This window comes from Neopsephotus bourkii, unplaced genomic scaffold (assembly GCF_033783945.1).
Source record: "Neopsephotus bourkii isolate Nb327-2 ecotype Australia unplaced genomic scaffold, CSIRO-AGI_Nbou_v1 NB_360, whole genome shotgun sequence".
NCBI classification, from domain to species: domain Eukaryota; kingdom Metazoa; phylum Chordata; class Aves; order Psittaciformes; family Psittacidae; genus Neopsephotus; species Neopsephotus bourkii.
Genome location: NW_026900866.1, coordinates 162,557 through 173,194, shown reverse-complemented (window position 1 = coordinate 173,194; position 10,638 = coordinate 162,557). Strand labels below are relative to the sequence as shown.

Sequence of the window (10,638 nt, the reverse complement as noted above, 5' to 3'; positions counted from 1 at the left end):
GGAAGCGGTTGGCTTTCTGGGCTGCAAGCACACACTGCTGGCTCATGTTCATTTTCTCATTGACCAACAACCCCAAGTCCTTCTCTGCAGGGCTGCTCTGAATCTCATCTTTGCCCAACCTGTAGCTGTGCCTGGGATTGCTCCAATGAAAAATTTGCTAGTTTGGTGTTTAGAAAAAACATCAGCTTGAAATATTTTGGCTTCTATATGTGTGCTTTAGTGCAGGGAGTACCTTAACATCTGTTATGTTTTGAATAATATATAAAATGTTGGGGTGGAGGGTGTTAAGTGTATGTACGCATTCATGAAGCTGTCTGTATACATGAGTTTTGAAATATCTACTCCAAAACTTGCTTAAAAGGAAAAAGAAACAAATGGTTGTTTTAAACATAGAAACCTTTTACTGAGAAAAGTTTTACTATTAAATCCTGGGTTTTTTTCCTCACATCTTAAGGGAGTAATTTACATGGTCTGGAAGACAGAAAACCTGCAGATTTAAACTGCACTTTCCAATATCTATAACTTAACAAGGGGATTTCCTTCAAGTTATAGGGAATTTCTTCTGTCCTCTGAATTACTTTTATGTCTGGAACGTCTGAGATCATTCTTCAGCAAAACCTTGCTTGCAGCAATTGAAAGGTATGATTAAAATGTTTTCTTAAGTGTTAAGGTATTTTTTTACATGGAATGACATTTTTGCAGATTAGATACAATGATGAAAGATGGTTAACATGCAGTTCCCACCAACTGCATTTTAATTCCAAAGCAGGCACAGAGCTGGCCTCTTTCCTTTGTCTTTGTTGGTGTATGAGGCCCTGAATGAAAAAGGGGAGACTTGCGTTGGGTTTTGTTAACACCTACTGTTCTCCTTCCCCTTCCCTTTAAATAGCAGCCATTTGAAGTGTGACTGTGCTCTTTGATCACTCTGCCTTTATCCTCCATAGTCCAGGAGCAGTGGAAAATGTCCGCTGCCATCTCTGGAGCAGGATGGTGACAGTGTCACAGACTAGCTGGTATAGAGCAGAGTGAGATGAATAGCAAGGACACCAGATTTTTAATAAACTGAGCTACTTTGCAGAGCTAGAGCCAATGAAAAATTATTTCAAGCAAGAGAATAGTCTCAGTATTTCTGTGGTAATACCTATGTGGCAAACTGGGCTTTGTCTTAAATCAGAAATTCACAAGACTGAGTTATTGGGGAATACATATATATGGGAGACTACAGGATGTTGACTCTGCCATATTTTCCTGCAGGAACATTTCATGAAGCTGCTTTAAAGCTTTTACAGATCTTCTTAATTGCACTTTTCCAATAAACAGTTTGTAAGGCTATCATAATATGCTTGTGAGTAGTAGAAAAAGTACAATTATGTGTCTTGTGGTTTGCTCCCTTAATGGTAATGGGAGTTTCTATACAAACTGAATAAACCCAAAGGGGTTTATTCTTTGGCAGTCAAATACTTACCTGAGAACATTTTTTTAAGCATCTGTTGAAAACTGATAGGTAATGAAACTAAATATTTCAATATATAAAGACATATATATGTGCCTAAAATTTTTATGTCTGCTTATGGTATATGCAGAAGCAAGGAATGCTACAAGAGCTAGAGGGAAAAATAACCAATATTTTACCTGTATAGCAATATGCTATCCTATACAGACAGTAAGGGCTCTTTTAGTGGATTGTTTGGGGTTTTTTTTTACTGTCAGAACTGGTTTTCATCATAAATGGCTAAATCTGCAATTAGAGAACTCAATAAAGTTAAAACAGTTTTGCATGAACTGGCTTCTAAATCCATGTTGTTCATGCTGTTGTTAACTTATATAATCCAGGTTGCTGGTGAATTGCTTGTGTCCACACTATGTAACTACTCAGCTCCGTGAGCAGTGGGTTGACTGCTGGCCTGATGGATAGATAAAGTCGATTGCTTGTGACTTCTCAGAAAGTGATGGTTGAAGAGATTATCCCTATTCCCTCCTTTATTGATCAATAGTACATTGCTATTAAAATATCAATATCATTTTGCTTAAAGGAGCTATGTATTTATTGAACACAACTGATCTCAAAGTGGTCAAGCTAAGGTTTTGTTGTAAAAACTTTAGCCATGCCACTAGCTAATATAATTGTAGGCCTCAAAGTACATTCATTTCAGCTGCAGCTTTAACAGATATAGCAGAACTACAATGTAAGTTACTTTCTTCTTTTATTAAAATTACTTGAAGGGTTTATTTGTTTATTTATGTGTCTCTGTCCAGTATTGGTTTTGCCTCTTGTAAAACCTAAATGCCTTGGAGACTTCACTCATATATCAAAAAATTTAGTTTGTGTATTTAATAAGAAAGTAAAAATCCGTATGTATCTAAAACACAAATCCATCTAAGTAACACTTGCTGACTCCACACAGACCATAGTTAAATGGAAACTAAACTACTTAATTTTGTTACTGCTTGTTACAATCCAAATTGGATTGCAGTTTTGCAAACATAGCTGCAACAAGGAAAGAAGAAAGAATTTTGTTTCTCCTCAATAATGAATGTGCTCAAAAGGTAACAGATGTAAAGATCTTTGAAACTGGCATTCTGCAACTGGGCTTACTTCCCTTTTTGTGGCTGAGCCTGGATAATGCTAGTGTTGAGTTTATAGCACTTTCATACCTTGGTTGTGTCTTTATATCTGTGTCAAAAAGTGACAGTAGTTTTTCGGTTTTTTCTTCTTCTGTAGCATGAATTCAGCTATTTCTATCTTTTGCTCTTAATGTTACCTAATTTTGACCTGATTCAGAGAAACTCCATGAACTTACCAACAAAGTTTTAAGTTGACAAGCAGGTATTCTTTATTGTGGTGCTGGGAGACACGGGGGATAGCTCCTCCAAGCGTGTCTCTCCCAGGCATCAACCAGGATGTGATTATATTGTCCTTAAACATACATATTCATTAGATCACATACATTGCATCATACTTCTTAGACAATGTCTCCTGTATGCATACAAAAATGTGGTAGTGGGCTTTCGGACCCCCATTTCTTCATCACTTTGTTTTAGGATTATTGTCATATCAGTAACCACCAGGTGGTTCTGCCAGAGCTTATCTTAGTAATTTTCGTTTTCTCTACAGTTGCTAACAAAGCCCAAGGTTCTTGAGGTTACTTATTTACCATCCTATTCTTCAATCAACCCAATTCTTCAATCCACCCTATTCATCAATCAACCCCACTCTTCAATCCCCCCTTTTCTTGTGCTATTGCAAATTCTTTTGCAACTGAGTTATTTCATTTTTAGTTAGTTTCCTGAAGTATTTCCCTGTTTCTATTTGATGCTAAATTTTGTTTTTCTTCCATTCGTCATAGTTCATCATGGTTTGTTTGAAACACCAAAAGGAGCATTAGACTGTTATGCATGTAATTACAACCATTCCTATTATTACAAATACAGTAAAAACCAACTGTCTCAACCAGGAGAGATTGGGTACCCATGATGTTAATTTTTCCCAAATTTCTTCAAATTCCCGTGAGGTGTTGTCCTGCGCCACCTTGTGAAATATTTTAGCTTGTTTCCACACTTTCTTTAGATCAGTAGTAATTCTTCCGCTTTGATCTGTATAGGAACAACAGCTATCACAGTATCACAGTATCATAGTATGTTAGAGATTGGAAGGGACCTCAAAAGATCATCTAGTCCAATCCCCCTGCCGGAGCAGGAACACCTAGATAAGGTTACACAGGAACGTGTCCAGGCGGGTTTTGAATGTCTCCAAAGAAGGAGATTCCACAACCTCCCTGGGCAGCCTGTTCCAGTGTTCCGTCACCCTCACTGAGAAGAAGTTTCTTCTCAGGTTTAAGTGGAACCTCTTGTGCTCCAATTTGTACCCATTACCCCTTGTCCTTTCATTGTTTGCCACTGAGAAGAGCCTGGCTCCATCCTCGTGACACTCCCCCTTTATATATTTATATACACTAATAAGGTCACCCCTCAATCTCCTCTTCTCCAAACTATAGAGACCCAGCTCCCTCAGTCTTTCCTCATAAGGGAGATGCTCCACTCCCTTAATCATCTTAGTTGCCCTGCGCTGGACTCTCTCCAGCAGGTCCCTGTCCTTTTTAAACTGAGGGGCCCAGAACTGGACACAATATTCCAGATGAGGTCTCACCAGGGCAGAGTAGAGGGGAAGGAGGACCTCTCTCCACCTACTAACCACCCCCCTTCTAATACAACCCAGGATGCCATTGGCCTTCTTGGCCACAAGGGCACAGTGTCGGCTCATGGTCACCCTGTCGTCCACCAGGACCCCCAGGTCCCTCTCCCCTACACTGCTCTCTAACAGGTCGTTCCCCAGCCTATACTGGAACCTGGGGTTGTTCCTGCCCAGATGCAGGACTCTACACTTTCCCTTGTTATATTTCATCAAGTTATTCCCCGCCCAACTCTCCAGCCTGTCCAGGTCTCTCTGGATGGCAGCACAGCCTTCTGGCATGTCGGCCACTCCTCCCAGCTTAGTGTCATCAGCAAACTTGCTGATAGTACACTCAATTCCCTCATCTAAATCGTTGATGAATATATTAAATAATACTGGTCCCAGTACCGACCCTTGAGGCACTCCACTAGATACAGGACTCCAGCTAGACTCCGCCCCATAGACTACAACTCTCTGGCTTCTCTCCTTCAGCCAGTTCACAGTCCACCTCACTACCCGATCATCCAGACCACACTTCCTCAATTTAGCCGCAAGGATGCTGTGGGAGACCGTGTCAAACGCTTTGCTGAAGTCAAGGTGGACCACATCCACCGCTCTACCATCATCCATCCACCGTGTTATTTCCTCATAAAAGGCTACGAGATTGGTCAAGCACGACTTCCCCTTGGTGAAGCCATGTTGACTGCCCCTCATAACCCTCTTATCCTTGATATGCCTTAAGATGGCACCAAGGACAAGGTGTTCCATCACTTTCCGAGGAACGGAGGTGAGGCTAACCGGTCTATAGTTACCCGGGTCCTCCTTCTTGCCCTTTTTGAAGACAGGAGTGACATTTGCTTTCCTCCAGTCCTCAGGCACCTCTCCTGTTTCCCAAGACTTGGTAAAGCTATCATTGGTTACAGAACAAACTCCTACTTGGGATGCTAACAGTGTATCTAATGCCATTATATTTTGGAGCACTACTTTAGACAGGCTGTTTATGTCTTGTAATGCTAGAATAACATCAGCAGTTTGATTTCCCATTTCCTCAATTGCAGCTGAGATATTTACAATTGCTTTTTCTAATTCACTAACACATAGAGATTGAATAAGGCATCTAACAAAGCTATGGAAAGCAGTTTTTCATTCTGCTATGGGATTATATCCTCGTTTGATTCTTTTAATAAAACTCTGAACCCAGGTTCCGGAGGGATGAATGTCAATTACTGTAACATTTGGAACCGCTACTCCTAGTGTGCATGGCCCTTTCCAGTTAGGAGACAAAGCCTTATAGGCATTTTTCTCCACATAACCAATACCACCCTTTCCCTTTAGGAACATTCCAATAACCAGTTAAGGGTTTTCGAAGGTGAAGTCGCATTGACCAGCTGCAATATGGGTAATTTCCTACTAACATGTTGCTTTAAGACTTTTGTTAGTGGTTACACATTTAACTTCTAACATATTTGAGGCTTGTACCCTTAAAACCTGTAAATTTGTCCCTTGTCGGTATAAACAGGATCTCTCCATAATCTATCCCAATTTGTCTTAAAGGGGGTAGGGAGGCCAATTAAAGGAATACCCAGTCTCCCTCCTGATTTAGGTAGCTGAGTCGAGATCCAACAATCACTCTTGTTTAAAACATTAGTAATGTTTTTTATCAATCTCAGATATAGGTTTTGATTCCATGCTTCTACACCTATTATTATACAAGTCCAAATTATGATCAATGTAGTCTCATGTGTGTGGGTCCTGAAGACTCGACGTGCCATACTTTTTCTCGGTTCTGATATGTTTCTGGTTCTGGCACCTTCTTGATCCTTGAGTAATGCATCCAAGCAGGCTACTCCTTTATCTTCACTGCTGTAAAGGTAGTCAGTAATACCTGGTATGATCCACTCCACTTCTCTTCTAGAGGATCACCTGCAAAATTTTTAATAAAACCCCAATCTCCTGGCTTAAAAGGATGAATAGGATAACCTAAACCTCTGGCCCTGGTCCTTAACACTGTGCCATTTATTTCTTCTAACTGTTTTCCCAAGTTTACCAAGAACTGTTGAAGGTATCCTTCTCGTACTTCTTGAAGGCTCTCTCCTTTAAATAGAGATTGATATGGCCTTCCATATAGAATCTCAAATGGGCTAATACCCTCCTTTGACCAAGGTTTTGTTCTGATTCTCAGTAAGGCCAATGGTAATACAATTTAGTCTCTTGACAAATCTTCCCAAGCTGTTGTTTAATTAAGTGATTCATTTTTTCCACTTACCCACTGGCCTGAGGCCTATATGGAACACGGAATTGCCAATCTATTTCCAATTTCTTGCTGATTTCTTGTAATAATTTTGCACTGAAATGCATACCGTGGTCAGAGGAGATAGGTGCTGGTACCCCAAAATGAGGTATTATTTCACTTAATAGCACCTTAATCATTTGTTTTGCATTATTTGTCCAACAAGGAAGTGCTTCTGGCCACCCTGAAAAAGTATCTATCATTACCAACTGTCCTGGGTTCAGCACTAGCAGTCATTTTTCTCCTTCTTGGTAGCTGGTGCAGTGATGTGTTTTGACTTTGGGCCTGGGAACAGAGCTGATAACACTGATATTTTGGTTTGGCCAGGGACTTTGTGAGCCTCATGCTCTGCCAGGGAGGAGGGGAAGCCGTGAGGAAGCAGAGACAGGACACCTGACCCAAACGGACCAGAGAGGTATTCCATACCACAGCACATCATGCTCAGGATGTAACAGAGAGTGACCTGGAAGGGCTAGGAGACTGCACGGTTGGAGGAGGTATCGGTCAGTGCTTGGTTGGCCTGGGGGGGTGAGTTATTTGTCAGCTGGTAATAAGGTGTTGTATTCTTTTCCCTTGTTATTTCCTTTATCATTACTATTATTGGTGATAGCAGTAGTGGTTTCTGTTATACCTTAGTTACTAAACAGTTCTTATCTTAACCCATGGGAGTTGCATTCTTTTTTATTCTCCTCTCTGTCCCTCCGGGAGTAGGGGGAGGGCAAGAAGAGGGGGGGAGTGAGTGAACAAGCTGTCTGGCTGGGTTTAAACCATGATACCAACAAATATCGATAACCTCCTTTTCTAGATAATTCAGAAAAATCTATTTGCTGCTGTTGTCCCGGATAATTCCCTTTTTCAATTGTTCCTGCCTGATTCCTGTTTTCAGTCTTAGGGTTATTTTTCAGACATAGTTGACATTGTTTTGTCACTAATTGCACTATGGTATATAAATTTCTCCCTATGATCTGTTTGCTTAAAAGTTTAGACAAGGCATTAGTTCCCCAATGAGTTTTGTTATTGTCGTGGTTTAAACCCAGCCAGACAGCTTTTCACTCACTCCCCCCCTTCTTGTTCTTCTTGTATCAGCTTCCATAATTGATTATAGGAGACCACTACTTGCCCATCAGGTATTTTTATCCAACCCTTTTCATTTTCCTGTCCTTCCAAGTCTTCAATTAGTTTCATATCTTCTTTAGAGTACCTAGGTTTATTTTGCTCAATTACCAGTTTACTGTCAGGAATTAAGGACATCACCTCAACTCTTTCTGTTTCTGCTACCCATTTAGCCTCACAATCAGCCAAATTATTTCCAGTCTCTTGATCAGAGTTACCTCTTTGATGTCCTTTACAATGTAAGATAGCTACTTCATTGGGTAATGGTACAGCTTCTAACAATAGTAGAATTTCTGCTGCATGTTTAATTTGTCTTCCCTGGGTATTTAAAAAGTCCTCGTTCTTTCCAAATTGCTCCATGTGCATGAACTACACCAAAGGCATATTTGGAATCAGTCCATACGTTTATCCGCTTGTCCTTTGCCAACTCCAAGGCTCTAGTCTCTTATTTCTGGAGTCTCTTATTTCTGCCTTTTTTTCTGAGGTGTTAGAGGTTAATGGTTTAGCTTCTATTACCTTTGAAGTTGCAGTTATGGCATATCCTGCTCTTCGTTTACCATCTTTAGCAAAGCTGATGCCATCGGTGAACCAGGAATCTTCACCCTCCAGAGGCTCCTCCTTCAGATCTGGTCAGCTTGAATATACTGTCTCTGTAGTGGCCAAGCAATCATGAGTCAATGGTTCGGTAGGGGTTTCCTGAAGGAAAAATGTTGGATTCATCCAGTTCTACTAGGATGGCTTGATACTTCGAGAAATGTGATGGCAATAACCAATGTGTACCGTTTAGTTCTAGGACTGTTGATACTGCATGTGATACTAACACGGTGATCTTTTGTCCCAGTGTAAATTTTCGGGCCTCTTGGATGTTTAAGATAACTGTTGCCACTGCTCTCCGGCATCCAGGGCAGCCTTTACTTTGTTCATCCAGTTGTTTTGAAAAATAGGCCACTGCTCTTTTATAAGATCCCAAGGCTATTCACTGTTTCTCATAGGAATATAGCCAAAAGTGTTTAGTTATGTCCAGGACCCTCAGAGCTGGAGCTCTCATGAGTTCTGTCTTTAAACTTTTAAACACTTCTTCAGCTTAATCTGCCCATTTTAGAAAGGTTGGATTTTTTTTTAGCAGCTCATATAAGGGTCCTACCAGAACACCATAATCATGGATCCAGGGTTAACACCATCCTGTCATTCCCAGAAATGTCCAGATATCTTTAACTGTGGATGGTCACAGTGTTTGGCTGATTGCTTCCTTCTTATCTGCTCCAAGTTCTGGTTGTCCTGTTATTTTGCATCCTAAATAAGATGCTCGAGTTTGAATTAGTTGAGCCTTCAATTTAGATACCTGGTATCCATTTAGACCCAGAAAGTTTAACAATCCTACAGTCCATTGAACACATTCTTTCTCAGTTTTGGTAGCAATTAACAGGTCATCCACATACTGTAGTAAAGTTCCTGTCTGGGTGGGTGCTTCCCAGAATTCTAATTCTAGTGCCAGTTGATTTCCAAAAATGGTCGGTCTGTTTTTAAATCCCTGAGGTAACACTGTCCGCGTGAGCTGTGTCATTCTTCCTGTTTCAGGGTTTTCCCATTCAAAAGCAAATAAATTTTTACTTTATTTGGCCAGGGGCAGACAGAAAAATGCATCCTTTAAGTCCAGAACGGTAAACCACCCCTGATTAGTATTCAATTTAGTCAATAAGGTATACAGATTATCTACTACTGGATGAATGTCCTCCACAATTTTATTGCTCTGAGATCTTGAACTAATCTGTAACTTTTCCCATCAGATTTCTTTAATGGCAAGATAGGAGTATTATATTCTAATTCACATTCAATTAATAATCCATTTTTTTATTATTATTTCTTCGTTTCCCTTTTGATCCTCCAATATTAAGGGATATTATTTAATTCTAATTGGGCAGGTCCCCCTTGTATTTCTACTTTAACAGGCAAAGCATTTTTTTCACCTTACCTGGAACTTCAGACGCCCATACTCCCAGATATACCTGATGAAGAATTTCTTCTATTTCAGGGAGGTCCTCCTGTTTGCTTTTCTGTTGAATTAAAGATAAACTCAAAACTTCAATGACTTGATCGTTTTTTACTCTTAATTCCATTTTGCCTTCTTTAACTGTTGCTTCTCGCCCTAATAAAGATTTTTGGAGGATTTGGCATGTATAAAATTTTATGCATTCCTATTTGTTTTCCCAATTTATACTCTAAAGTTTTCAGAAAGAATGCTTTTCTTTGTTTTTTTTTTTTTTTTTTTCTTGGTGGGCAGTAGCTCCCACATCTGTAGCAATTCCTTTCCTCTGATTTAATGTCAAATAAGTTGCTCCTGTATCCACTTAAAAATTCCACTTTATTTCCTCTAGTTCCTCAATTTAATCAGTGGATCTGCTAGGGTAGATTCCCCAGGTCCCTGTCAGTCTAGTTCTAATTCAGTCACCAGAGCCACCCCATGGCACTCCCCCCAGGGCAGTCCCACTTCCAACATCCAAACTTCTTACAGTATGCACACTGATCCCATCTCACAGGAGAATTCAATTTCTCATCTCTGCCTGTCATTCCTCCTCTACCTCTGCCTCGTCCTCTCACATTAGTCCCTCCACCAGTTTCTACTTGTCCCAAAGCAGCCACTGTAGCTGTCCCTACAGCACAACTCAGTTCATTCTTCTCTACGTGTTTCTGATTCCAATACATTCTCCACACTTCTTTAACATTCTCAAGTCCTTCTGCTCTGTTGCCAGTGACAGCAACCTCTTCCTCCTTATTGATAACAGATAGGGCAGATGCCGAGAGTGCACCTCTCAGAGGTACCTGTGATACATAATTCCCCAACAATCTTCCTGATTACTCTGTTTGGTTTTGGGGTTGTTGTTTGGGTTTGTTGTTGTTGTTGTTGTTGTTGTTGTTTTTGTTGTTTCTGGTTTTTTGTTTGTTTTGTTTTTTTAACTTTAAATATCACCCCCCCCAGTATCACAGGCGGAACAACATCTCTCCAGCTTAGCTTTCTGTTTTTTCCTGTCCTTTTCCAAAGCCAAAATTAGGGATCTTGCAGAGA

The 10,638-nt window shown here is 40.3% G+C and overlaps 1 long non-coding RNA gene across 1 annotated transcript; it reads right to left on the bottom strand.

Moving 5' to 3' along the window:
• Nucleotides 1-5,945: 5,945 nt before the first annotated feature.
• LOC133209764 (uncharacterized) lies at nt 5,946-9,823 on the bottom strand. The gene is made up of 2 exons (XR_009724756.1): nt 9,547-9,823; nt 5,946-6,034 (listed from the first exon to the last, which is right to left on the bottom strand). It is a non-coding gene; the product is annotated as an uncharacterized LOC133209764 (long non-coding RNA).
• Between the last annotated feature and the right edge of the window lie 815 nt (nt 9,824-10,638).